Source organism: Ascaphus truei, unplaced genomic scaffold, assembly GCF_040206685.1.
Source record: "Ascaphus truei isolate aAscTru1 unplaced genomic scaffold, aAscTru1.hap1 HAP1_SCAFFOLD_240, whole genome shotgun sequence".
Taxonomy (NCBI): domain Eukaryota; kingdom Metazoa; phylum Chordata; class Amphibia; order Anura; family Ascaphidae; genus Ascaphus; species Ascaphus truei.
Genome location: NW_027455323.1, coordinates 462,001 through 485,879, shown reverse-complemented (window position 1 = coordinate 485,879; position 23,879 = coordinate 462,001). Strand labels below are relative to the sequence as shown.

General features: G+C 42.0%; 48 non-coding genes across 48 annotated transcripts; all 48 read right to left on the bottom strand.

Moving 5' to 3' along the window:
• Positions 1–248: 248 nt before the first annotated feature.
• Positions 249–367, bottom strand: LOC142479327 (5S ribosomal RNA). The gene has a single exon (XR_012794023.1). It is a non-coding gene; the product is annotated as a 5S ribosomal RNA (ribosomal RNA).
• A 685-nt stretch (positions 368–1,052) lies between these two features.
• LOC142479036 (5S ribosomal RNA) lies at positions 1,053–1,171 on the bottom strand. The gene has a single exon (XR_012793767.1). It is a non-coding gene; the product is annotated as a 5S ribosomal RNA (ribosomal RNA).
• Positions 1,172–1,457: 286 nt separating this feature from the next.
• LOC142479035 (5S ribosomal RNA) lies at positions 1,458–1,576 on the bottom strand. The gene has a single exon (XR_012793766.1). It is a non-coding gene; the product is annotated as a 5S ribosomal RNA (ribosomal RNA).
• Positions 1,577–1,862: 286 nt separating this feature from the next.
• LOC142479325 (5S ribosomal RNA) lies at positions 1,863–1,981 on the bottom strand. The gene has a single exon (XR_012794021.1). It is a non-coding gene; the product is annotated as a 5S ribosomal RNA (ribosomal RNA).
• Positions 1,982–2,666: 685 nt separating this feature from the next.
• LOC142479034 (5S ribosomal RNA) lies at positions 2,667–2,785 on the bottom strand. The gene has a single exon (XR_012793765.1). It is a non-coding gene; the product is annotated as a 5S ribosomal RNA (ribosomal RNA).
• Positions 2,786–3,461: 676 nt separating this feature from the next.
• Positions 3,462–3,580, bottom strand: LOC142479032 (5S ribosomal RNA). Its single transcript, XR_012793763.1, has one exon. It is a non-coding gene; the product is annotated as a 5S ribosomal RNA (ribosomal RNA).
• Positions 3,581–3,866: 286 nt separating this feature from the next.
• Positions 3,867–3,985, bottom strand: LOC142478455 (5S ribosomal RNA). The gene has a single exon (XR_012793191.1). It is a non-coding gene; the product is annotated as a 5S ribosomal RNA (ribosomal RNA).
• Positions 3,986–4,271: 286 nt separating this feature from the next.
• On the bottom strand, positions 4,272–4,390 carry LOC142479324 (5S ribosomal RNA). Its single transcript, XR_012794020.1, has one exon. It is a non-coding gene; the product is annotated as a 5S ribosomal RNA (ribosomal RNA).
• Positions 4,391–4,676: 286 nt separating this feature from the next.
• LOC142479031 (5S ribosomal RNA) lies at positions 4,677–4,795 on the bottom strand. Its single transcript, XR_012793762.1, has one exon. It is a non-coding gene; the product is annotated as a 5S ribosomal RNA (ribosomal RNA).
• A 676-nt stretch (positions 4,796–5,471) lies between these two features.
• Positions 5,472–5,590, bottom strand: LOC142479030 (5S ribosomal RNA). Its single transcript, XR_012793761.1, has one exon. It is a non-coding gene; the product is annotated as a 5S ribosomal RNA (ribosomal RNA).
• A 286-nt stretch (positions 5,591–5,876) lies between these two features.
• On the bottom strand, positions 5,877–5,995 carry LOC142479496 (5S ribosomal RNA). The gene has a single exon (XR_012794185.1). It is a non-coding gene; the product is annotated as a 5S ribosomal RNA (ribosomal RNA).
• Positions 5,996–6,281: 286 nt separating this feature from the next.
• LOC142479323 (5S ribosomal RNA) lies at positions 6,282–6,400 on the bottom strand. Its single transcript, XR_012794019.1, has one exon. It is a non-coding gene; the product is annotated as a 5S ribosomal RNA (ribosomal RNA).
• Positions 6,401–6,686: 286 nt separating this feature from the next.
• Positions 6,687–6,805, bottom strand: LOC142479495 (5S ribosomal RNA). Its single transcript, XR_012794184.1, has one exon. It is a non-coding gene; the product is annotated as a 5S ribosomal RNA (ribosomal RNA).
• A 286-nt stretch (positions 6,806–7,091) lies between these two features.
• LOC142479322 (5S ribosomal RNA) lies at positions 7,092–7,210 on the bottom strand. Its single transcript, XR_012794018.1, has one exon. It is a non-coding gene; the product is annotated as a 5S ribosomal RNA (ribosomal RNA).
• A 286-nt stretch (positions 7,211–7,496) lies between these two features.
• LOC142479029 (5S ribosomal RNA) lies at positions 7,497–7,615 on the bottom strand. The gene has a single exon (XR_012793760.1). It is a non-coding gene; the product is annotated as a 5S ribosomal RNA (ribosomal RNA).
• Positions 7,616–8,291: 676 nt separating this feature from the next.
• On the bottom strand, positions 8,292–8,410 carry LOC142479028 (5S ribosomal RNA). The gene has a single exon (XR_012793759.1). It is a non-coding gene; the product is annotated as a 5S ribosomal RNA (ribosomal RNA).
• Positions 8,411–8,696: 286 nt separating this feature from the next.
• On the bottom strand, positions 8,697–8,815 carry LOC142479494 (5S ribosomal RNA). Its single transcript, XR_012794183.1, has one exon. It is a non-coding gene; the product is annotated as a 5S ribosomal RNA (ribosomal RNA).
• A 286-nt stretch (positions 8,816–9,101) lies between these two features.
• LOC142479321 (5S ribosomal RNA) lies at positions 9,102–9,220 on the bottom strand. Its single transcript, XR_012794017.1, has one exon. It is a non-coding gene; the product is annotated as a 5S ribosomal RNA (ribosomal RNA).
• A 286-nt stretch (positions 9,221–9,506) lies between these two features.
• LOC142479026 (5S ribosomal RNA) lies at positions 9,507–9,625 on the bottom strand. Its single transcript, XR_012793757.1, has one exon. It is a non-coding gene; the product is annotated as a 5S ribosomal RNA (ribosomal RNA).
• Positions 9,626–10,301: 676 nt separating this feature from the next.
• On the bottom strand, positions 10,302–10,420 carry LOC142479025 (5S ribosomal RNA). Its single transcript, XR_012793756.1, has one exon. It is a non-coding gene; the product is annotated as a 5S ribosomal RNA (ribosomal RNA).
• A 286-nt stretch (positions 10,421–10,706) lies between these two features.
• On the bottom strand, positions 10,707–10,825 carry LOC142479024 (5S ribosomal RNA). The gene has a single exon (XR_012793755.1). It is a non-coding gene; the product is annotated as a 5S ribosomal RNA (ribosomal RNA).
• Positions 10,826–11,111: 286 nt separating this feature from the next.
• LOC142479493 (5S ribosomal RNA) lies at positions 11,112–11,230 on the bottom strand. The gene has a single exon (XR_012794182.1). It is a non-coding gene; the product is annotated as a 5S ribosomal RNA (ribosomal RNA).
• A 286-nt stretch (positions 11,231–11,516) lies between these two features.
• LOC142479319 (5S ribosomal RNA) lies at positions 11,517–11,635 on the bottom strand. The gene has a single exon (XR_012794015.1). It is a non-coding gene; the product is annotated as a 5S ribosomal RNA (ribosomal RNA).
• Positions 11,636–11,921: 286 nt separating this feature from the next.
• LOC142479023 (5S ribosomal RNA) lies at positions 11,922–12,040 on the bottom strand. Its single transcript, XR_012793754.1, has one exon. It is a non-coding gene; the product is annotated as a 5S ribosomal RNA (ribosomal RNA).
• Positions 12,041–12,716: 676 nt separating this feature from the next.
• LOC142479022 (5S ribosomal RNA) lies at positions 12,717–12,835 on the bottom strand. The gene has a single exon (XR_012793753.1). It is a non-coding gene; the product is annotated as a 5S ribosomal RNA (ribosomal RNA).
• A 286-nt stretch (positions 12,836–13,121) lies between these two features.
• LOC142479492 (5S ribosomal RNA) lies at positions 13,122–13,240 on the bottom strand. The gene has a single exon (XR_012794181.1). It is a non-coding gene; the product is annotated as a 5S ribosomal RNA (ribosomal RNA).
• Positions 13,241–13,526: 286 nt separating this feature from the next.
• Positions 13,527–13,645, bottom strand: LOC142479318 (5S ribosomal RNA). Its single transcript, XR_012794014.1, has one exon. It is a non-coding gene; the product is annotated as a 5S ribosomal RNA (ribosomal RNA).
• A 286-nt stretch (positions 13,646–13,931) lies between these two features.
• On the bottom strand, positions 13,932–14,050 carry LOC142479021 (5S ribosomal RNA). Its single transcript, XR_012793752.1, has one exon. It is a non-coding gene; the product is annotated as a 5S ribosomal RNA (ribosomal RNA).
• A 286-nt stretch (positions 14,051–14,336) lies between these two features.
• On the bottom strand, positions 14,337–14,455 carry LOC142479020 (5S ribosomal RNA). The gene has a single exon (XR_012793751.1). It is a non-coding gene; the product is annotated as a 5S ribosomal RNA (ribosomal RNA).
• Positions 14,456–14,741: 286 nt separating this feature from the next.
• On the bottom strand, positions 14,742–14,860 carry LOC142479491 (5S ribosomal RNA). The gene has a single exon (XR_012794180.1). It is a non-coding gene; the product is annotated as a 5S ribosomal RNA (ribosomal RNA).
• Positions 14,861–15,146: 286 nt separating this feature from the next.
• On the bottom strand, positions 15,147–15,265 carry LOC142479316 (5S ribosomal RNA). Its single transcript, XR_012794013.1, has one exon. It is a non-coding gene; the product is annotated as a 5S ribosomal RNA (ribosomal RNA).
• Positions 15,266–15,950: 685 nt separating this feature from the next.
• On the bottom strand, positions 15,951–16,069 carry LOC142479019 (5S ribosomal RNA). Its single transcript, XR_012793750.1, has one exon. It is a non-coding gene; the product is annotated as a 5S ribosomal RNA (ribosomal RNA).
• A 286-nt stretch (positions 16,070–16,355) lies between these two features.
• On the bottom strand, positions 16,356–16,474 carry LOC142479490 (5S ribosomal RNA). The gene has a single exon (XR_012794179.1). It is a non-coding gene; the product is annotated as a 5S ribosomal RNA (ribosomal RNA).
• A 286-nt stretch (positions 16,475–16,760) lies between these two features.
• LOC142479405 (5S ribosomal RNA) lies at positions 16,761–16,879 on the bottom strand. The gene has a single exon (XR_012794098.1). It is a non-coding gene; the product is annotated as a 5S ribosomal RNA (ribosomal RNA).
• A 286-nt stretch (positions 16,880–17,165) lies between these two features.
• LOC142479018 (5S ribosomal RNA) lies at positions 17,166–17,284 on the bottom strand. Its single transcript, XR_012793749.1, has one exon. It is a non-coding gene; the product is annotated as a 5S ribosomal RNA (ribosomal RNA).
• A 286-nt stretch (positions 17,285–17,570) lies between these two features.
• LOC142479488 (5S ribosomal RNA) lies at positions 17,571–17,689 on the bottom strand. The gene has a single exon (XR_012794178.1). It is a non-coding gene; the product is annotated as a 5S ribosomal RNA (ribosomal RNA).
• Positions 17,690–17,975: 286 nt separating this feature from the next.
• LOC142479315 (5S ribosomal RNA) lies at positions 17,976–18,094 on the bottom strand. The gene has a single exon (XR_012794012.1). It is a non-coding gene; the product is annotated as a 5S ribosomal RNA (ribosomal RNA).
• A 286-nt stretch (positions 18,095–18,380) lies between these two features.
• On the bottom strand, positions 18,381–18,499 carry LOC142479017 (5S ribosomal RNA). The gene has a single exon (XR_012793748.1). It is a non-coding gene; the product is annotated as a 5S ribosomal RNA (ribosomal RNA).
• Positions 18,500–19,175: 676 nt separating this feature from the next.
• LOC142479015 (5S ribosomal RNA) lies at positions 19,176–19,294 on the bottom strand. The gene has a single exon (XR_012793746.1). It is a non-coding gene; the product is annotated as a 5S ribosomal RNA (ribosomal RNA).
• A 286-nt stretch (positions 19,295–19,580) lies between these two features.
• Positions 19,581–19,699, bottom strand: LOC142479314 (5S ribosomal RNA). The gene has a single exon (XR_012794011.1). It is a non-coding gene; the product is annotated as a 5S ribosomal RNA (ribosomal RNA).
• A 286-nt stretch (positions 19,700–19,985) lies between these two features.
• Positions 19,986–20,104, bottom strand: LOC142479014 (5S ribosomal RNA). The gene has a single exon (XR_012793745.1). It is a non-coding gene; the product is annotated as a 5S ribosomal RNA (ribosomal RNA).
• Positions 20,105–20,390: 286 nt separating this feature from the next.
• On the bottom strand, positions 20,391–20,509 carry LOC142479013 (5S ribosomal RNA). Its single transcript, XR_012793744.1, has one exon. It is a non-coding gene; the product is annotated as a 5S ribosomal RNA (ribosomal RNA).
• A 286-nt stretch (positions 20,510–20,795) lies between these two features.
• On the bottom strand, positions 20,796–20,914 carry LOC142479486 (5S ribosomal RNA). Its single transcript, XR_012794176.1, has one exon. It is a non-coding gene; the product is annotated as a 5S ribosomal RNA (ribosomal RNA).
• A 286-nt stretch (positions 20,915–21,200) lies between these two features.
• On the bottom strand, positions 21,201–21,319 carry LOC142479312 (5S ribosomal RNA). The gene has a single exon (XR_012794009.1). It is a non-coding gene; the product is annotated as a 5S ribosomal RNA (ribosomal RNA).
• Positions 21,320–22,004: 685 nt separating this feature from the next.
• LOC142479012 (5S ribosomal RNA) lies at positions 22,005–22,123 on the bottom strand. The gene has a single exon (XR_012793743.1). It is a non-coding gene; the product is annotated as a 5S ribosomal RNA (ribosomal RNA).
• A 676-nt stretch (positions 22,124–22,799) lies between these two features.
• LOC142479011 (5S ribosomal RNA) lies at positions 22,800–22,918 on the bottom strand. Its single transcript, XR_012793742.1, has one exon. It is a non-coding gene; the product is annotated as a 5S ribosomal RNA (ribosomal RNA).
• A 286-nt stretch (positions 22,919–23,204) lies between these two features.
• Positions 23,205–23,323, bottom strand: LOC142479010 (5S ribosomal RNA). The gene has a single exon (XR_012793741.1). It is a non-coding gene; the product is annotated as a 5S ribosomal RNA (ribosomal RNA).
• Positions 23,324–23,609: 286 nt separating this feature from the next.
• On the bottom strand, positions 23,610–23,728 carry LOC142479485 (5S ribosomal RNA). The gene has a single exon (XR_012794175.1). It is a non-coding gene; the product is annotated as a 5S ribosomal RNA (ribosomal RNA).
• Positions 23,729–23,879: the final 151 nt, after the last annotated feature.

Below are 23,879 nucleotides of genomic sequence, written 5' to 3'. Positions count from 1 at the left end.
CCATGAGCCTATATCTTGCTCCATGCATACACAGAGACTGAGAAAATGACAGGTGCACTCAAATGTACTATAGACGGAATTCTTGATGTCAGAATTCTATTTTGGAAGGTTGCATTGTGTTGAACTTTCTGAGGAAAAAACGATATATTTCTTTGCCACTGCGGGAAAAAAGTAGTAAAAAATGAAACATTTTCATTTGCTGCAAGGAATGCCATGTATATTTTCATTAGGGAAGCAAAAAATAAAAACACCCACAGCACCTGGTATTCCCAGGCAGTCTCCCAACCCAGTACTAATCAAGCCTCACCCTGCTTAGCTTCCGAGATCTGACGGGATCGGGCGCTTTCAAGGTAGTATGGCCGTAGGTGGAGATTGCTGTCTCATGATATCCTCTCATTCTTAAATCCATGAGCCTATACACTGGCGACACACTTTATTCGAGCTCGGCTAGTCCCACGAATTCGGGTATACCCGGGTGTATTGAGGTTTGTGACTGTTTTCTGCCCGAGTGCATTGAGGTATTTTCCAGGCAGGGATTGAAGCATTTTATTCCCGCTGGCTGCAATACTGCACAGTATATATATATATACTGCATTACAATTCATGAATTTATGCCATCTGGTAGACACGCGAAGCATTGCAGCCTATTAAATCCTAATCATTATCATTTAACAGATCAGCCGCCCGTCAGCCAGGCATGAACCCAGGCTGGGAAGGCAAACGCAACGGGGCTTGTCAGAGGTGAGGAGCGGCGCATTCCAGGTATCTGCCAGGTACATACTGGGTATTTGCTCGAATAAAGTGTGTCGGTGCAGTATCTTGCTCCATGCATACACAGAGACTGAGAAAATGACAGGTGCACTCAAATGTACTATAGACGGAATTCTTGATGTCAGAATTCTATTTTGGAAGGTTGCATTGTGTTGAACTTTCAGAGGAAAAAACGATATATTTCTTTGCCACTGCGGGAAAAAAGTAGCAAGAAATGAAACATTTTCATTTGCTGCGAGGAATGCCATGTATATTTTCATTAGGGAAGCGAAAAATAAAAACCCCTACAGCACCTGGTATTCCCAGGCAGTCTCCCAACCCAGTACTAATCAAGCCTCACCCTGCTTAGCTTCCGAGATCTGACGGGATCGGGCGCTGTCAAGGTAGTATGGCCGTAGGTGGAGATTGCTGTCTCATGATATCCTCTCATTCTTAAATCCATGAGCCTATATCTTGCTCCATGCATACACAGAGACTGAGAAAATGACAGGTGCACTCAAATGTACTATAGACGGAATTCTTGATGTCAGAATTCTATTTTGGAAGGTTGCATTGTGTTGAACTTTCAGAGGAAAAAACGATAGATTTCTTTGCCACTGCGGGAAAAAAGTAGCAAGAAATGAAACATTTTCATTTGCTGCGAGGAATGCCATGTATATTTTCATTAGGGAAGCGAAAAATAAAAACCCCTACAGCACCTGGTATTCCCAGGCAGTCTCCCAACCCAGTACTAATCAAGCCTCACCCTGCTTAGCTTCCGAGATCTGACGGGATCGGGCGCTGTCAAGGTAGTATGGCCGTAGGTGGAGATTGCTGTCTCATGATATCCTCTCATTCTTAAATCCATGAGCCTATATCTTGCTCCATGCATACACAGAGACTGAGAAAATGACAGGTGCACTCAAATGTACTATAGACGGAATTCTTGATGTCAGAATTCTATTTTGGAAGGTTGCATTGTGTTGAACTTTCTGAGGAAAAAACGATATATTTCTTTGCCACTGCGGGAAAAAAGTAGTAAAAAATGAAACATTTTCATTTGCTGCAAGGAATGCCATGTATATTTTCATTAGGGAAGCAAAAAATAAAAACACCCACAGCACCTGGTATTCCCAGGCAGTCTCCCAACCCAGTACTAATCAAGCCTCACCCTGCTTAGCTTCCGAGATCTGACGGGATCGGGCGCTTTCAAGGTAGTATGGCCGTAGGTGGAGATTGCTGTCTCATGATATCCTCTCATTCTTAAATCCATGAGCCTATACACTGGCGACACACTTTATTCGAGCTCGGCTAGTCCCACGAATTCGGGTATACCCGGGTGTATTGAGGTTTGTGACTGTTTTCTGCCCGAGTGCATTGAGGTATTTTCCAGGCAGGGATTGAAGCATTTTATTCCCGCTGGCTGCAATACTGCACAGTATATATATATATACTGCATTACAATTCATGAATTTATGCCATCTGGTAGACACGCGAAGCATTGCAGCCTATTAAATCCTAATCATTATCATTTAACAGATCAGCCGCCCGTCAGCCAGGCATGAACCCAGGCTGGGAAGGCAAACGCAACGGGGCTTGTCAGAGGTGAGGAGCGGCGCATTCCAGGTATCTGCCAGGTACATACTGGGTATTTGCTCGAATAAAGTGTGTCGGTGCAGTATCTTGCTCCATGCATACACAGAGACTGAGAAAATGACAGGTGCACTCAAATGTACTATAGACGGAATTCTTGATGTCAGAATTCTATTTTGGAAGGTTGCATTGTGTTGAACTTTCAGAGGAAAAAACGATATATTTCTTTGCCACTGCGGGAAAAAAGTAGCAAGAAATGAAACATTTTCATTTGCTGCGAGGAATGCCATGTATATTTTCATTAGGGAAGCGAAAAATAAAAACCCCTACAGCACCTGGTATTCCCAGGCAGTCTCCCAACCCAGTACTAATCAAGCCTCACCCTGCTTAGCTTCCGAGATCTGACGGGATCGGGCGCTGTCAAGGTAGTATGGCCGTAGGTGGAGATTGCTGTCTCATGATATCCTCTCATTCTTAAATCCATGAGCCTATATCTTGCTCCATGCATACACAGAGACTGAGAAAATGACAGGTGCACTCAAATGTACTATAGACGGAATTCTTGATGTCAGAATTCTATTTTGGAAGGTTGCATTGTGTTGAACTTTCAGAGGAAAAAACGATAGATTTCTTTGCCACTGCGGGAAAAAAGTAGTAAAAAATTTCAGAGGTGCCTATATTCAACCTCCTCCTGTTTGGATTTGAACTCACTATCTCTTCCAAGTATCAGCTTGAACACTGCACACCCCAACTCTGTGAGCCACAAGCTCACCATATAACATGTTGAGTGTTCTGAGGCCTGTATGATATATTTCTAAATGACATGGGAGGCATAAGTGTATTATTGTGACCGTTAAAAAAATACATTCTTGAAGAATTACCTTAAATGGAGAAATTAAATCAGAGACTGAGAAAATGACAGGTGCACTCAAATATACTATAGACGGAATTCTTGATGTCAGAATTCTATTTTGGAAGGTTGCATTGTGTTGAACTTTCAGAGGAAAAAACGATATATTTCTTTGCCACTGCGGGAAAAAAGTAGCAAGAAATGAAACATTTTCATTTGCTGCGAGGAATGCCATGTATATTTTCATTAGGGAAGCGAAAAATAAAAACCCCTACAGCACCTGGTATTCCCAGGCAGTCTCCCAACCCAGTACTAATCAAGCCTCACCCTGCTTAGCTTCCGAGATCTGACGGGATCGGGCGCTGTCAAGGTAGTATGGCCGTAGGTGGAGATTGCTGTCTCATGATATCCTCTCATTCTTAAATCCATGAGCCTATATCTTGCTCCATGCATACACAGAGACTGAGAAAATGACAGGTGCACTCAAATGTACTATAGACGGAATTCTTGATGTCAGAATTCTATTTTGGAAGGTTGCATTGTGTTGAACTTTCAGAGGAAAAAACGATAGATTTCTTTGCCACTGCGGGAAAAAAGTAGCAAGAAATGAAACATTTTCATTTGCTGCGAGGAATGCCATGTATATTTTCATTAGGGAAGCGAAAAATAAAAACCCCTACAGCACCTGGTATTCCCAGGCAGTCTCCCAACAAAGTACTAATCAAGCCTCACCCTGCTTAGCTTCCGAGATCTGACGGGATCGGGCGCTTTCAAGGTAGTATGGCCGTAGGTGGAGATTGCTGTCTCATGATATCCTCTCATTCTTAAATCCATGAGTCTATATCTTGCTCCATGCATACACAGAGACTGAGAAAATGACAGGTGCACTCAAATGTACTATAGACGGAATTCTTGATGTCAGAATTCTATTTTGGAAGGTTGCATTGTGTTGAACTTTCTGAGGAAAAAACGATATATTTCTTTGCCACTGCGGGAAAAAAGTAGTAAAAAATGAAACATTTTCATTTGCTGCAAGGAATGCCATGTATATTTTCATTAGGGAAGCAAAAAATAAAAACACCCACAGCACCTGGTATTCCCAGGCAGTCTCCCAACCCAGTACTAATCAAGCCTCACCCTGCTTAGCTTCCGAGATCTGACGGGATCGGGCGCTTTCAAGGTAGTATGGCCGTAGGTGGAGATTGCTGTCTCATGATATCCTCTCATTCTTAAATCCATGAGCCTATATCTTGCTCCATGCATACACAGAGACTGAGAAAATGACAGGTGCACTCAAATGTACTATAGACGGAATTCTTGATGTCAGAATTCTATTTTGGAAGGTTGCATTGTGTTGAACTTTCAGAGGAAAAAACGATAGATTTCTTTGCCACTGCGGGAAAAAAGTAGCAAGAAATGAAACATTTTCATTTGCTGCGAGGAATGCCATGTATATTTTCATTAGGGAAGCGAAAAATAAAAACCCCTACAGCACCTGGTATTCCCAGGCAGTCTCCCAACCCAGTACTAATCAAGCCTCACCCTGCTTAGCTTCCGAGATCTGACGGGATCGGGCGCTGTCAAGGTAGTATGGCCGTAGGTGGAGATTGCTGTCTCATGATATCCTCTCATTCTTAAATCCATGAGCCTATATCTTGCTCCATGCATACACAGAGACTGAGAAAATGACAGGTGCACTCAAATGTACTATAGACGGAATTCTTGATGTCAGAATTCTATTTTGGAAGGTTGCATTGTGTTGAACTTTCAGAGGAAAAAACGATAGATTTCTTTGCCACTGCGGGAAAAAAGTAGTAAAAAATTTCAGAGGTGCCTATATTCAACCTCCTCCTGTTTGGATTTGAACTCACTATCTCTTCCAAGTATCAGCTTGAACACTGCACACCCCAACTCTGTGAGCCACAAGCTCACCATATAACATGTTGAGTGTTCTGAGGCCTGTATGATATATTTCTAAATGACATGGGAGGCATAAGTGTATTATTGTGACCGTTAAAAAAATACATTCTTGAAGAATTACCTTAAATGGAGAAATTAAATCAGAGACTGAGAAAATGACAGGTGCACTCAAATATACTATAGACGGAATTCTTGATGTCAGAATTCTATTTTGGAAGGTTGCATTGTGTTGAACTTTCAGAGGAAAAAACGATATATTTCTTTGCCACTGCGGGAAAAAAGTAGCAAGAAATGAAACATTTTCATTTGCTGCGAGGAATGCCATGTATATTTTCATTAGGGAAGCGAAAAATAAAAACCCCTACAGCACCTGGTATTCCCAGGCAGTCTCCCAACCCAGTACTAATCAAGCCTCACCCTGCTTAGCTTCCGAGATCTGACGGGATCGGGCGCTGTCAAGGTAGTATGGCCGTAGGTGGAGATTGCTGTCTCATGATATCCTCTCATTCTTAAATCCATGAGCCTATATCTTGCTCCATGCATACACAGAGACTGAGAAAATGACAGGTGCACTCAAATGTACTATAGACGGAATTCTTGATGTCAGAATTCTATTTTGGAAGGTTGCATTGTGTTGAACTTTCAGAGGAAAAAACGATATATTTCTTTGCCACTGCGGGAAAAAAGTAGCAAGAAATGAAACATTTTCATTTGCTGCGAGGAATGCCATGTATATTTTCATTAGGGAAGCGAAAAATAAAAACCCCTACAGCACCTGGTATTCCCAGGCAGTCTCCCAACCCAGTACTAATCAAGCCTCACCCTGCTTAGCTTCCGAGATCTGACGGGATCGGGCGCTTTCAAGGTAGTATGGCCGTAGGTGGAGATTGCTGTCTCATGATATCCTCTCATTCTTAAATCCATGAGCCTATATCTTGCTCCATGCATACACAGAGACTGAGAAAATGACAGGTGCACTCAAATGTACTATAGACGGAATTCTTGATGTCAGAATTCTATTTTGGAAGGTTGCATTGTGTTGAACTTTCTGAGGAAAAAACGATATATTTCTTTGCCACTGCGGGAAAAAAGTAGTAAAAAATGAAACATTTTCATTTGCTGCAAGGAATGCCATGTATATTTTCATTAGGGAAGCAAAAAATAAAAACACCCACAGCACCTGGTATTCCCAGGCAGTCTCCCAACCCAGTACTAATCAAGCCTCACCCTGCTTAGCTTCCGAGATCTGACGGGATCGGGCGCTTTCAAGGTAGTATGGCCGTAGGTGGAGATTGCTGTCTCATGATATCCTCTCATTCTTAAATCCATGAGCCTATATCTTGCTCCATGCATACACAGAGACTGAGAAAATGACAGGTGCACTCAAATGTACTATAGACGGAATTCTTGATGTCAGAATTCTATTTTGGAAGGTTGCATTGTGTTGAACTTTCAGAGGAAAAAACGATAGATTTCTTTGCCACTGCGGGAAAAAAGTAGCAAGAAATGAAACATTTTCATTTGCTGCGAGGAATGCCATGTATATTTTCATTAGGGAAGCGAAAAATAAAAACCCCTACAGCACCTGGTATTCCCAGGCAGTCTCCCAACCCAGTACTAATCAAGCCTCACCCTGCTTAGCTTCCGAGATCTGACGGGATCGGGCGCTTTCAAGGTAGTATGGCCGTAGGTGGAGATTGCTGTCTCATGATATCCTCTCATTCTTAAATCCATGAGTCTATATCTTGCTCCATGCATACACAGAGACTGAGAAAATGACAGGTGCACTCAAATGTACTATAGACGGAATTCTTGATGTCAGAATTCTATTTTGGAAGGTTGCATTGTGTTGAACTTTCTGAGGAAAAAACGATATATTTCTTTGCCACTGCGGGAAAAAAGTAGTAAAAAATGAAACATTTTCATTTGCTGCAAGGAATGCCATGTATATTTTCATTAGGGAAGCAAAAAATAAAAACACCCACAGCACCTGGTATTCCCAGGCAGTCTCCCAACCCAGTACTAATCAAGCCTCACCCTGCTTAGCTTCCGAGATCTGACGGGATCGGGCGCTTTCAAGGTAGTATGGCCGTAGGTGGAGATTGCTGTCTCATGATATCCTCTCATTCTTAAATCCATGAGCCTATATCTTGCTCCATGCATACACAGAGACTGAGAAAATGACAGGTGCACTCAAATGTACTATAGACGGAATTCTTGATGTCAGAATTCTATTTTGGAAGGTTGCATTGTGTTGAACTTTCAGAGGAAAAAACGATAGATTTCTTTGCCACTGCGGGAAAAAAGTAGCAAGAAATGAAACATTTTCATTTGCTGCGAGGAATGCCATGTATATTTTCATTAGGGAAGCGAAAAATAAAAACCCCTACAGCACCTGGTATTCCCAGGCAGTCTCCCAACCCAGTACTAATCAAGCCTCACCCTGCTTAGCTTCCGAGATCTGACGGGATCGGGCGCTGTCAAGGTAGTATGGCCGTAGGTGGAGATTGCTGTCTCATGATATCCTCTCATTCTTAAATCCATGAGCCTATATCTTGCTCCATGCATACACAGAGACTGAGAAAATGACAGGTGCACTCAAATGTACTATAGACGGAATTCTTGATGTCAGAATTCTATTTTGGAAGGTTGCATTGTGTTGAACTTTCAGAGGAAAAAACGATAGATTTCTTTGCCACTGCGGGAAAAAAGTAGTAAAAAATTTCAGAGGTGCCTATATTCAACCTCCTCCTGTTTGGATTTGAACTCACTATCTCTTCCAAGTATCAGCTTGAACACTGCACACCCCAACTCTGTGAGCCACAAGCTCACCATATAACATGTTGAGTGTTCTGAGGCCTGTATGATATATTTCTAAATGACATGGGAGGCATAAGTGTATTATTGTGACCGTTAAAAAAATACATTCTTGAAGAATTACCTTAAATGGAGAAATTAAATCAGAGACTGAGAAAATGACAGGTGCACTCAAATATACTATAGACGGAATTCTTGATGTCAGAATTCTATTTTGGAAGGTTGCATTGTGTTGAACTTTCAGAGGAAAAAACGATATATTTCTTTGCCACTGCGGGAAAAAAGTAGCAAGAAATGAAACATTTTCATTTGCTGCGAGGAATGCCATGTATATTTTCATTAGGGAAGCGAAAAATAAAAACCCCTACAGCACCTGGTATTCCCAGGCAGTCTCCCAACCCAGTACTAATCAAGCCTCACCCTGCTTAGCTTCCGAGATCTGACGGGATCGGGCGCTGTCAAGGTAGTATGGCCGTAGGTGGAGATTGCTGTCTCATGATATCCTCTCATTCTTAAATCCATGAGCCTATATCTTGCTCCATGCATACACAGAGACTGAGAAAATGACAGGTGCACTCAAATGTACTATAGACGGAATTCTTGATGTCAGAATTCTATTTTGGAAGGTTGCATTGTGTTGAACTTTCAGAGGAAAAAACGATATATTTCTTTGCCACTGCGGGAAAAAAGTAGCAAGAAATGAAACATTTTCATTTGCTGCGAGGAATGCCATGTATATTTTCATTAGGGAAGCGAAAAATAAAAACCCCTACAGCACCTGGTATTCCCAGGCAGTCTCCCAACCCAGTACTAATCAAGCCTCACCCTGCTTAGCTTCCGAGATCTGACGGGATCGGGCGCTTTCAAGGTAGTATGGCCGTAGGTGGAGATTGCTGTCTCATGATATCCTCTCATTCTTAAATCCATGAGCCTATATCTTGCTCCATGCATACACAGAGACTGAGAAAATGACAGGTGCACTCAAATGTACTATAGACGGAATTCTTGATGTCAGAATTCTATTTTGGAAGGTTGCATTGTGTTGAACTTTCTGAGGAAAAAACGATATATTTCTTTGCCACTGCGGGAAAAAAGTAGTAAAAAATGAAACATTTTCATTTGCTGCAAGGAATGCCATGTATATTTTCATTAGGGAAGCAAAAAATAAAAACACCCACAGCACCTGGTATTCCCAGGCAGTCTCCCAACCCAGTACTAATCAAGCCTCACCCTGCTTAGCTTCCGAGATCTGACGGGATCGGGCGCTTTCAAGGTAGTATGGCCGTAGGTGGAGATTGCTGTCTCATGATATCCTCTCATTCTTAAATCCATGAGCCTATATCTTGCTCCATGCATACACAGAGACTGAGAAAATGACAGGTGCACTCAAATGTACTATAGACGGAATTCTTGATGTCAGAATTCTATTTTGGAAGGTTGCATTGTGTTGAACTTTCAGAGGAAAAAACGATAGATTTCTTTGCCACTGCGGGAAAAAAGTAGCAAGAAATGAAACATTTTCATTTGCTGCGAGGAATGCCATGTATATTTTCATTAGGGAAGCGAAAAATAAAAACCCCTACAGCACCTGGTATTCCCAGGCAGTCTCCCAACCCAGTACTAATCAAGCCTCACCCTGCTTAGCTTCCGAGATCTGACGGGATCGGGCGCTGTCAAGGTAGTATGGCCGTAGGTGGAGATTGCTGTCTCATGATATCCTCTCATTCTTAAATCCATGAGCCTATATCTTGCTCCATGCATACACAGAGACTGAGAAAATGACAGGTGCACTCAAATGTACTATAGACGGAATTCTTGATGTCAGAATTCTATTTTGGAAGGTTGCATTGTGTTGAACTTTCAGAGGAAAAAACGATAGATTTCTTTGCCACTGCGGGAAAAAAGTAGTAAAAAATTTCATAGGTGCCTATTTTCAACCTCCTCCTGTTTGGATTTGAACTCACTATCTCTTCCAAGTATCAGCTTGAACACTGCACACCCCAACTCTGTGAGCCACAAGCTCACCATATAACATGCTGAGTGTTCTGAGGCCTGTATGATATATTTCTAAATGACATGGGAGGCATAAGTGTATTATTGTGACCGTTAAAAAAATACATTCTTGAAGAATTACCTTAAATGGAGAAATTAAATCAGAGACTGAGAAAATGACAGGTGCACTCAAATATACTATAGACGGAATTCTTGATGTCAGAATTCTATTTTGGAAGGTTGCATTGTGTTGAACTTTCAGAGGAAAAAACGATATATTTCTTTGCCACTGCGGGAAAAAAGTAGCAAGAAATGAAACATTTTCATTTGCTGCGAGGAATGCCATGTATATTTTCATTAGGGAAGCGAAAAATAAAAACCCCTACAGCACCTGGTATTCCCAGGCAGTCTCCCAACCCAGTACTAATCAAGCCTCACCCTGCTTAGCTTCCGAGATCTGACGGGATCGGGCGCTGTCAAGGTAGTATGGCCGTAGGTGGAGATTGCTGTCTCATGATATCCTCTCATTCTTAAATCCATGAGCCTATATCTTGCTCCATGCATACACAGAGACTGAGAAAATGACAGGTGCACTCAAATGTACTATAGACGGAATTCTTGATGTCAGAATTCTATTTTGGAAGGTTGCATTGTGTTGAACTTTCAGAGGAAAAAACGATATATTTCTTTGCCACTGCGGGAAAAAAGTAGCAAGAAATGAAACATTTTCATTTGCTGCGAGGAATGCCATGTATATTTTCATTAGGGAAGCGAAAAATAAAAACCCCTACAGCACCTGGTATTCCCAGGCAGTCTCCCAACCCAGTACTAATCAAGCCTCACCCTGCTTAGCTTCCGAGATCTGACGGGATCGGGCGCTGTCAAGGTAGTATGGCCGTAGGTGGAGATTGCTGTCTCATGATATCCTCTCATTCTTAAATCCATGAGCCTATATCTTGCTCCATGCATACACAGAGACTGAGAAAATGACAGGTGCACTCAAATGTACTATAGACGGAATTCTTGATGTCAGAATTCTATTTTGGAAGGTTGCATTGTGTTGAACTTTCAGAGGAAAAAACGATATATTTCTTTGCCACTGCGGGAAAAAAGTAGCAAGAAATGAAACATTTTCATTTGCTGCGAGGAATGCCATGTATATTTTCATTAGGGAAGCGAAAAATAAAAACCCCTACAGCACCTGGTATTCCCAGGCAGTCTCCCAACCCAGTACTAATCAAGCCTCACCCTGCTTAGCTTCCGAGATCTGACGGGATCGGGCGCTTTCAAGGTAGTATGGCCGTAGGTGGAGATTGCTGTCTCATGATATCCTCTCATTCTTAAATCCATGAGCCTATATCTTGCTCCATGCATACACAGAGACTGAGAAAATGACAGGTGCACTCAAATGTACTATAGACGGAATTCTTGATGTCAGAATTCTATTTTGGAAGGTTGCATTGTGTTGAACTTTCTGAGGAAAAAACGATATATTTCTTTGCCACTGCGGGAAAAAAGTAGTAAAAAATGAAACATTTTCATTTGCTGCAAGGAATGCCATGTATATTTTCATTAGGGAAGCAAAAAATAAAAACACCCACAGCACCTGGTATTCCCAGGCAGTCTCCCAACCCAGTACTAATCAAGCCTCACCCTGCTTAGCTTCCGAGATCTGACGGGATCGGGCGCTTTCAAGGTAGTATGGCCGTAGGTGGAGATTGCTGTCTCATGATATCCTCTCATTCTTAAATCCATGAGCCTATATCTTGCTCCATGCATACACAGAGACTGAGAAAATGACAGGTGCACTCAAATGTACTATAGACGGAATTCTTGATGTCAGAATTCTATTTTGGAAGGTTGCATTGTGTTGAACTTTCAGAGGAAAAAACGATAGATTTCTTTGCCACTGCGGGAAAAAAGTAGCAAGAAATGAAACATTTTCATTTGCTGCGAGGAATGCCATGTATATTTTCATTAGGGAAGCGAAAAATAAAAACCCCTACAGCACCTGGTATTCCCAGGCAGTCTCCCAACCCAGTACTAATCAAGCCTCACCCTGCTTAGCTTCCGAGATCTGACGGGATCGGGCGCTGTCAAGGTAGTATGGCCGTAGGTGGAGATTGCTGTCTCATGATATCCTCTCATTCTTAAATCCATGAGCCTATATCTTGCTCCATGCATACACAGAGACTGAGAAAATGACAGGTGCACTCAAATGTACTATAGACGGAATTCTTGATGTCAGAATTCTATTTTGGAAGGTTGCATTGTGTTGAACTTTCAGAGGAAAAAACGATAGATTTCTTTGCCACTGCGGGAAAAAAGTAGTAAAAAATTTCATAGGTGCCTATTTTCAACCTCCTCCTGTTTGGATTTGAACTCACTATCTCTTCCAAGTATCAGCTTGAACACTGCACACCCCAACTCTGTGAGCCACAAGCTCACCATATAACATGCTGAGTGTTCTGAGGCCTGTATGATATATTTCTAAATGACATGGGAGGCATAAGTGTATTATTGTGACCGTTAAAAAAATACATTCTTGAAGAATTACCTTAAATGGAGAAATTAAATCAGAGACTGAGAAAATGACAGGTGCACTCAAATATACTATAGACGGAATTCTTGATGTCAGAATTCTATTTTGGAAGGTTGCATTGTGTTGAACTTTCAGAGGAAAAAACAATATATTTCTTTGCCACTCCGGGAAAAAAGTAGCAAGAAATGAAACATTTTCATTTGCTGCAAGGAATGCCATGTATATTTTCATTAGGGAAGCAAAAAATAAAAACCCCTACAGCACCTGGTATTCCCAGGCAGTCTCCCAACCCAGTACTAATCAAGCCTCACCCTGCTTAGCTTCCGAGATCTGACGGGATCGGGCGCTGTCAAGGTAGTATGGCCGTAGGTGGAGATTGCTGTCTCATGATATCCTCTCATTCTTAAATCCATGAGCCTATATCTTGCTCCATGCATACACAGAGACTGAGAAAATGACAGGTGCACTCAAATGTACTATAGACGGAATTCTTGATGTCAGAATTCTATTTTGGAAGGTTGCATTGTGTTGAACTTTCAGAGGAAAAAACGATAGATTTCTTTGCCACTGCGGGAAAAAAGTAGCAAGAAATGAAACATTTTCATTTGCTGCGAGGAATGCCATGTATATTTTCATTAGGGAAGCGAAAAATAAAAACCCCTACAGCACCTGGTATTCCCAGGCAGTCTCCCAACCCAGTACTAATCAAGCCTCACCCTGCTTAGCTTCCGAGATCTGACGGGATCGGGCGCTTTCAAGGTAGTATGGCCGTAGGTGGAGATTGCTGTCTCATGATATCCTCTCATTCTTAAATCCATGAGCCTATATCTTGCTCCATGCATACACAGAGACTGAGAAAATGACAGGTGCACTCAAATGTACTATAGACGGAATTCTTGATGTCAGAATTCTATTTTGGAAGGTTGCATTGTGTTGAACTTTCTGAGGAAAAAACGATATATTTCTTTGCCACTGCGGGAAAAAAGTAGTAAAAAATGAAACATTTTCATTTGCTGCAAGGAATGCCATGTATATTTTCATTAGGGAAGCAAAAAATAAAAACACCCACAGCACCTGGTATTCCCAGGCAGTCTCCCAACCCAGTACTAATCAAGCCTCACCCTGCTTAGCTTCCGAGATCTGACGGGATCGGGCGCTTTCAAGGTAGTATGGCCGTAGGTGGAGATTGCTGTCTCATGATATCCTCTCATTCTTAAATCCATGAGCCTATATCTTGCTCCATGCATACACAGAGACTGAGAAAATGACAGGTGCACTCAAATGTACTATAGACGGAATTCTTGATGTCAGAATTCTATTTTGGAAGGTTGCATTGTGTTGAACTTTCAGAGGAAAAAACGATATATTTCTTTGCCACTGCGGGAAAAAAGTAGCAAGAAATGAAACATTTTCATTTGCTGCGAAGAATGCCATGTATATTTTCATTAGGGAAGCGAAAAATAAAAACCCCTACAGCACCTGGTATTCCCAGGCAGTCTCCCAACCCAGTACTAATCAAGCCTCACCCTGCTTAGCTTCCGAGATCTGACGGGATCGGGCGCTGTCAAGGTAGTATGGCCGTAGGTGGAGATTGCTGTCTCATGATATCCTCTCATTCTTAAATCCATGAGCCTATATCTTGCTCCATGCATACACAGAGACTGAGAAAATGACAGGTGCACTCAAATGTACTATAGACGGAATTCTTGATGTCAGAATTCTATTTTGGAAGGTTGCATTGTGTTGAACTTTCAGAGGAAAAAACGATAGATTTCTTTGCCACTGCGGGAAAAAAGTAGTAAAAAATGAAACATTTTCATTTGCTGCAAGGAATGCCATGTATATTTTCATTAGGGAAGCAAAAAATAAAAACCCCTACAGCACCTGGTATTCCCAGGCAGTCTCCCAACCCAGTACTAATCAAGCCTCACCCTGCTTAGCTTCCGAGATCTGACGGGATCGGGCGCTGTCAAGGTAGTATGGCCGTAGGTGGAGATTGCTGTCTCATGATATCCTCTCATTCTTAAATCCATGAGCCTATATCTTGCTCCATGCATACACAGAGACTGAGAAAATGACAGGTGCACTCAAATGTACTATAGACGGAATTCTTGATGTCAGAATTCTATTTTGGAAGGTTGCATTGTGTTGAACTTTCAGAGGAAAAAACGATAGATTTCTTTGCCACTGCGGGAAAAAAGTAGCAAGAAATGAAACATTTTCATTTGCTGCGAGGAATGCCATGTATATTTTCATTAGGGAAGCGAAAAATAAAAACCCCTACAGCACCTGGTATTCCCAGGCAGTCTCCCAACCCAGTACTAATCAAGCCTCACCCTGCTTAGCTTCCGAGATCTGACGGGATCGGGCGCTTTCAAGGTAGTATGGCCGTAGGTGGAGATTGCTGTCTCATGATATCCTCTCATTCTTAAATCCATGAGCCTATATCTTGCTCCATGCATACACAGAGACTGAGAAAATGACAGGTGCACTCAAATGTACTATAGACGGAATTCTTGATGTCAGAATTCTATTTTGGAAGGTTGCATTGTGTTGAACTTTCTGAGGAAAAAACGATATATTTCTTTGCCACTGCGGGAAAAAAGTAGTAAAAAATGAAACATTTTCATTTGCTGCAAGGAATGCCATGTATATTTTCATTAGGGAAGCAAAAAATAAAAACACCCACAGCACCTGGTATTCCCAGGCAGTCTCCCAACCCAGTACTAATCAAGCCTCACCCTGCTTAGCTTCCGAGATCTGACGGGATCGGGCGCTTTCAAGGTAGTATGGCCGTAGGTGGAGATTGCTGTCTCATGATATCCTCTCATTCTTAAATCCATGAGCCTATACACTGGCGACACACTTTATTCGAGCTCGGCTAGTCCCACGAATTCGGGTATACCCGGGTGTATTGAGGTTTGTGACTGTTTTCTGCCCGAGTGCATTGAGGTATTTTCCAGGCAGGGATTGAAGCATTTTATTCCCGCTGGCTGCAATACTGCACAGTATATATATATATACTGCATTACAATTCATGAATTTATGCCATCTGGTAGACACGCGAAGCATTGCAGCCTATTAAATCCTAATCATTATCATTTAACAGATCAGCCGCCCGTCAGCCAGGCATGAACCCAGGCTGGGAAGGCAAACGCAACGGGGCTTGTCAGAGGTGAGGAGCGGCGCATTCCAGGTATCTGCCAGGTACATACTGGGTATTTGCTCGAATAAAGTGTGTCGGTGCAGTATCTTGCTCCATGCATACACAGAGACTGAGAAAATGACAGGTGCACTCAAATGTACTATAGACGGAATTCTTGATGTCAGAATTCTATTTTGGAAGGTTGCATTGTGTTGAACTTTCAGAGGAAAAAACGATATATTTCTTTGCCACTGCGGGAAAAAAGTAGCAAGAAATGAAACATTTTCATTTGCTGCGAGGAATGCCATGTATATTTTCATTAGGGAAGCGAAAAATAAAAACCCCTACAGCACCTGGTATTCCCAGGCAGTCTCCCAACCCAGTACTAATCAAGCCTCACCCTGCTTAGCTTCCGAGATCTGACGGGATCGGGCGCTGTCAAGGTAGTATGGCCGTAGGTGGAGATTGCTGTCTCATGATATCCTCTCATTCTTAAATCCATGAGCCTATATCTTGCTCCATGCATACACAGAGACTGAGAAAATGACAGGTGCACTCAAATGTACTATAGACGGAATTCTTGATGTCAGAATTCTATTTTGGAAGGTTGCATTGTGTTGAACTTTCAGAGGAAAAAACGATATATTTCTTTGCCACTGCGGGAAAAAAGTAGCAAGAAATGAAACATTTTCATTTGCTGCGAGGAATGCCATGTATATTTTCATTAGGGAAGCGAAAAATAAAAACCCCTACAGCACCTGGTATTCCCAGGCAGTCTCCCAACCCAGTACTAATCAAGCCTCACCCTGCTTAGCTTCCGAGATCTGACGGGATCGGGCGCTTTCAAGGTAGTATGGCCGTAGGTGGAGATTGCTGTCTCATGATATCCTCTCATTCTTAAATCCATGAGCCTATATCTTGCTCCATGCATACACAGAGACTGAGAAAATGACAGGTGCACTCAAATGTACTATAGACGGAATTCTTGATGTCAGAATTCTATTTTGGAAGGTTGCATTGTGTTGAACTTTCTGAGGAAAAAACGATATATTTCTTTGCCACTGCGGGAAAAAAGTAGTAAAAAATGAAACATTTTCATTTGCTGCAAGGAATGCCATGTATATTTTCATTAGGGAAGCAAAAAATAAAAACACCCACAGCACCTGGTATTCCCAGGCAGTCTCCCAACCCAGTACTAATCAAGCCTCACCCTGCTTAGCTTCCGAGATCTGACGGGATCGGGCGCATTCAAGGTAGTATGGCCGTAGGTGGAGATTGCTGTCTCATGATATCCTCTCATTCTTAAATCCATGAGCCTATATCTTGCTCCATGCATACACAGAGACTGAGAAAATGACAGGTGCACTCAAATGTACTATAGACGGAATTCTTGATGTCAGAATTCTATTTTGGAAGGTTGCATTGTGTTGAACTTTCAGAGGAAAAAACGATAGATTTCTTTGCCACTGCGGGAAAAAAGTAGCAAGAAATGAAACATTTTCATTTGCTGCGAGGAATGCCATGTATATTTTCATTAGGGAAGCGAAAAATAAAAACCCCTACAGCACCTGGTATTCCCAGGCAGTCTCCCAACCCAGTACTAATCAAGCCTCACCCTGCTTAGCTTCCGAGATCTGACGGGATCGGGCGCTGTCAAGGTAGTATGGCCGTAGGTGGAGATTGCTGTCTCATGATATCCTCTCATTCTTAAATCCATGAGCCTATATCTTGCTCCATGCATACACAGAGACTGAGAAAATGACAGGTGCACTCAAATGTACTATAGACGGAATTCTTGATGTCAGAATTCTATTTTGGAAGGTTGCATTGTGTTGAACTTTCAGAGGAAAAAACGATAGATTTCTTTGCCACTGCGGGAAAAAAGTAGCAAGAAATGAAACATTTTCATTTGCTGCGAGGAATGCCATGTATATTTTCATTAGGGAAGCGAAAAATAAAAACCCCTACAGCACCTGGTATTCCCAGGCAGTCTCCCAACCCAGTACTAATCAAGCCTCACCCTGCTTAGCTTCCGAGATCTGACGGGATCGGGCGCTTTCAAGGTAGTATGGCCGTAGGTGGAGATTGCTGTCTCATGATATCCTCTCATTCTTAAATCCATGAGCCTATATCTTGCTCCATGCATACACAGAGACTGAGAAAATGACAGGTGCACTCAAATGTACTATAGACGGAATTCTTGATGTCAGAATTCTATTTTGGAAGGTTGCATTGTGTTGAACTTTCTGAGGAAAAAACGATATATTTCTTTGCCACTGCGGGAAAAAAGTAGTAAAAAATGAAACATTTTCATTTGCTGCAAGGAATGCCATGTATATTTTCATTAGGGAAGCAAAAAATAAAAACACCCACAGCACCTGGTATTCCCAGGCAGTCTCCCAACCCAGTACTAATCAAGCCTCACCCTGCTTAGCTTCCGAGATCTGACGGGATCGGGCGCTTTCAAGGTAGTATGGCCGTAGGTGGAGATTGCTGTCTCATGATATCCTCTCATTCTTAAATCCATGAGCCTATATCTTGCTCCATGCATACACAGAGACTGAGAAAATGACAGGTGCACTCAAATGTACTATAGACGGAATTCTTGATGTCAGAATTCTATTTTGGAAGGTTGCATTGTGTTGAACTTTCAGAGGAAAAAACGATAGATTTCTTTGCCACTGCGGGAAAAAAGTAGCAAGAAATGAAACATTTTCATTTGCTGCGAGGAATGCCATGTATATTTTCATTAGGGAAGCGAAAAATAAAAACCCCTACAGCACCTGGTATTCCCAGGCAGTCTCCCAACCCAGTACTAATCAAGCCTCACCCTGCTTAGCTTCCGAGATCTGACGGGATCGGGCGCTGTCAAGGTAGTATGGCCGTAGGTGGAGATTGCTGTCTCATGATATCCTCTCATTCTTAAATCCATGAGCCTATATCTTGCTCCATGCATACACAGAGACTGAGAAAATGACAGGTGCACTCAAATGTACTATAGACGGAATTCTTGATGTCAGAATTCTATTTTGGAAGGTTGCATTGTGTTGAACTTTCAGAGGAAAAAACGATAGATTTCTTTGCCACTGCGGGAAAAAAGTAGTAAAAAATTTCATAGGTGCCTATTTTCAACCTCCTCCTGTTTGGATTTGAACTCACTATCTCTTCCAAGTATCAGCTTGAACACTGCACACCCCAACTCTGTGAGCCACAAGCTCACCATATAACATGCTGAGTGTTCTGAGGCCTGTATGATATATTTCTAAATGACATGGGAGGCATAAGTGTATTATTGTGACCGTTAAAAAAATACATTCTTGAAGAATTACCTTAAATGGAGAAATTAAATCAGAGACTGAGAAAATGACAGGTGCACTCAAATATACTATAGACGGAATTCTTGATGTCAGAATTCTATTTTGGAAGGTTGCATTGTGTTGAACTTTCAGAGGAAAAAACAATATATTTCTTTGCCACTCCGGGAAAAAAGTAGCAAGAAATGAAACATTTTCATTTGCTGCAAGGAATGCCATGTATATTTTCATTAGGGAAGCAAAAAATAAAAACCCCTACAGCACCTGGTATTCCCAGGCAGTCTCCCAACCCAGTACTAATCAAGCCTCACCCTGCTTAGCTTCCGAGATCTGACGGGATCGGGCGCTGTCAAGGTAGTATGGCCGTAGGTGGAGATTGCTGTCTCATGATATCCTCTCATTCTTAAATCCATGAGCCTATATCTTGCTCCATGCATACACAGAGACTGAGAAAATGACAGGTGCACTCAAATGTACTATAGACGGAATTCTTGATGTCAGAATTCTATTTTGGAAGGTTGCATTGTGTTGAACTTTCTGAGGAAAAAACGATATATTTCTTTGCCACTGCGGGAAAAAAGTAGTAAAAAATGAAACATTTTCATTTGCTGCAAGGAATGCCATGTATATTTTCATTAGGGAAGCAAAAAATAAAAACACCCACAGCACCTGGTATTCCCAGGCAGTCTCCCAACCCAGTACTAATCAAGCCTCACCCTGCTTAGCTTCCGAGATCTGACGGGATCGGGCGCTTTCAAGGTAGTATGGCCGTAGGTGGACATTGCTGTCTCATGATATCCTCTCATTCTTAAATCCATGAGCCTATATCTTGCTCCATGCATACACAGAGACTGAGAAAATGACAGGTGCACTCAAATGTACTATAGACGGAATTCTTGATGTCAGAATTCTATTTTGGAAGGTTGCATTGTGTTGAACTTTCAGAGGAAAAAACGATATATTTCTTTGCCACTGCGGGAAAAAAGTAGCAAGAAATGAAACATTTTCATTTGCTGCGAAGAATGCCATGTATATTTTCATTAGGGAAGCGAAAAATAAAAACCCCTACAGCACCTGGTATTCCCAGGCAGTCTCCCAACCCAGTACTAATCAAGCCTCACCCTGCTTAGCTTCCGAGATCTGACGGGATCGGGCGCTGTCAAGGTAGTATGGCCGTAGGTGGAGATTGCTGTCTCATGATATCCTCTCATTCTTAAATCCATGAGCCTATATCTTGCTCCATGCATACACAGAGACTGAGAAAATGACAGGTGCACTCAAATGTACTATAGACGGAATTCTTGATGTCAGAATTCTATTTTGGAAGGTTGCATTGTGTTGAACTTTCAGAGGAAAAAACGATAGATTTCTTTGCCACTGCGGGAAAAAAGTAGTAAAAAATGAAACATTTTCATTTGCTGCAAGGAATGCCATGTATATTTTCATTAGGGAAGCAAAAAATAAAAACCCCTACAGCACCTGGTATTCCCAGGCAGTCTCCCAACCCAGTACTAATCAAGCCTCACCCTGCTTAGCTTCCGAGATCTGACGGGATCGGGCGCTGTCAAGGTAGTATGGCCGTAGGTGGAGATTGCTGTCTCATGATATCCTCTCATTCTTAAATCCATGAGCCTATATCTTGCTCCATGCATACACAGAGACTGAGAAAATGACAGGTGCACTCAAATGTACTATAGACGGAATTCTTGATGTCAGAATTCTATTTTGGAAGGTTGCATTGTGTTGAACTTTCAGAGGAAAAAACGATAGATTTCTTTGCCACTGCGGGAAAAAAGTAGCAAGAAATGAAACATTTTCATTTGCTGCGAGGAATGCCATGTATATTTTCATTAGGGAAGCGAAAAATAAAAACCCCTACAGCACCTGGTATTCCCAGGCAGTCTCCCAACCCAGTACTAATCAAGCCTCACCCTGCTTAGCTTCCGAGATCTGACGGGATCGGGCGCTTTCAAGGTAGTATGGCCGTAGGTGGAGATTGCTGTCTCATGATATCCTCTCATTCTTAAATCCATGAGCCTATATCTTGCTCCATGCATACACAGAGACTGAGAAAATGACAGGTGCACTCAAATGTACTATAGACGGAATTCTTGATGTCAGAATTCTATTTTGGAAGGTTGCATTGTGTTGAACTTTCTGAGGAAAAAACGATATATTTCTTTGCCACTGCGGGAAAAAAGTAGTAAAAAATGAAACATTTTCATTTGCTGCAAGGAATGCCATGTATATTTTCATTAGGGAAGCAAAAAATAAAAACACCCACAGCACCTGGTATTCCCAGGCAGTCTCCCAACCCAGTACTAATCAAGCCTCACCCTGCTTAGCTTCCGAGATCTGACGGGATCGGGCGCTTTCAAGGTAGTATGGCCGTAGGTGGAGATTGCTGTCTCATGATATCCTCTCATTCTTAAATCCATGAGCCTATACACTGGCGACACACTTTATTCGAGCTCGGCTAGTCCCACGAATTCGGGTATACCCGGGTGTATTGAGGTTTGTGACTGTTTTCTGCCCGAGTGCATTGAGGTATTTTCCAGGCAGGGATTGAAGCATTTTATTCCCGCTGGCTGCAATACTGCACAGTATATATATATATACTGCATTACAATTCATGAATTTATGCCATCTGGTAGACACGCGAAGCATTGCAGCCTATTAAATCCTAATCATTATCATTTAACAGATCAGCCGCCCGTCAGCCAGGCATGAACCCAGGCTGGGAAGGCAAACGCAACGGGGCTTGTCAGAGGTGAGGAGCGGCGCATTCCAGGTATCTGCCAGGTACATACTGGGTATTTGCTCGAATAAAGTGTGTCGGTGCAGTATCTTGCTCCATGCATACACAGAGACTGAGAAAATGACAGGTGCTCTCAAATGTACTATAGACGGAATTCTTGATGTCAGAATTCTATTTTGGAAGGTTGCATTGTGTTGAACTTTCAGAGGAAAAAACGATATATTTCTTTGCCACTGCGGGAAAAAAGTAGCAAGAAATGAAACATTTTCATTTGCTGCGAGGAATGCCATGTATATTTTCATTAGGGAAGCGAAAAATAAAAACCCCTACAGCACCTGGTATTCCCAGGCAGTCTCCCAACCCAGTACTAATCAAGCCTCACCCTGCTTAGCTTCCGAGATCTGACGGGATCGGGCGCTGTCAAGGTAGTATGGCCGTAGGTGGAGATTGCTGTCTCATGATATCCTCTCATTCTTAAATCCATGAGCCTATATCTTGCTCCATGCATACACAGAGACTGAGAAAATGACAGGTGCACTCAAATGTACTATAGACGGAATTCTTGATGTCAGAATTCTATTTTGGAAGGTTGCATTGTGTTGAACTTTCAGAGGAAAAAACGATAGATTTCTTTGCCACTGCGGGAAAAAAGTAGTAAAAAATTTCAGAGGTGCCTATATTCAACCTCCTCCTGTTTGGATTTGAACTCACTATCTCTTCCAAGTATCAGCTTGAACACTGCACACCCCAACTCTGTGAGCCACAAGCTCACCATATAACATGCTGAGTGTTCTGAGGCCTGTATGATATATTTCTAAATGACATGGGAGGCATAAGTGTATTATTGTGACCGTTAAAAAAATACATTCTTGAAGAATTACCTTAAATGGAGAAATTAAATCAGAGACTGAGAAAATGACAGGTGCACTCAAATATACTATAGACGGAATTCTTGATGTCAGAATTCTATTTTGGAAGGTTGCATTGTGTTGAACTTTCAGAGGAAAAAACAATATATTTCTTTGCCACTCCGGGAAAAAAGTAGCAAGAAATGAAACATTTTCATTTGCTGCGAGGAATGCCATGTATATTTTCATTAGGGAAGCGAAAAATAAAAACCCCTACAGCACCTGGTATTCCCAGGCAGTCTCCCAACCCAGTACTAATCAAGCCTCACCCTGCTTAGCTTCCGAGATCTGACGGGATCGGGCGCTGTCAAGGTAGTATGGCCGTAGGTGGAGATTGCTGTCTCATGATATCCTCTCATTCTTAAATCCATGAGCCTATATCTTGCTCCATGCATACACAGAGACTGAGAAAATGACAGGTGCACTCAAATGTACTATAGACGGAATTCTTGATGTCAGAATTCTATTTTGGAAGGTTGCATTGTGTTGAACTTTCAGAGGAAAAAACGATAGATTTCTTTGCCACTGCTTGAAAAAAGTAGTAAAAAATGAAACATTTTCATTTGCTGCAAGGAATGCCATGTATATTTTCATTAGGGAAGCAAAAAATAAAAACCCCTACAGCACCTGGTATTCCCAGGCAGTCTCCCAACCCAGTACTAATCAAGCCTCACCCTGCTTAGCTTCCGAGATCTGACGGGATCGGGCGCTGTCAAGGTAGTATGGCCGTAGGTGGAGATTGCTGTCTCATGATATCCTCTCATTCTTAAATCCATGAGCCTATATCTTGCTCCATGCATACACAGAGACTGAGAAAATGACAGGTGCACTCAAATGTACTATAGACGGAATTCTTGATGTCAGAATTTTATTTTGGAAGGTTGCATTGTGTTGAACTTTCAGAGGAAAAAACGATAGATTTCTTTGCCACTGCGGGAAAAAAGTAGCAAGAAATGAAACATTTTCATTTGCTGCGAGGAATGCCATGTATATTTTCATTAGGGAAGCGAAAAATAAAAACCCCTACAGCACCTGGTATTCCCAGGCAGTCTCCCAACCCAGTACTAATCAAGCCTCACCCTGCTTAGCTTCCGAGATCTGACGGGATCGGGCGCTTTCAAGGTAGTATGGCCGTAGGTGGAGATTGCTGTCTCATGATATCCTCTCATTCTTAAATCCATGAGCCTATATCTTGCTCCATGCATACACAGAGACTGAGAAAATGACAGGTGCACTCAAATGTACTATAGACGGAATTCTTGATGTCAGAATTCTATTTTGGAAGGTTGC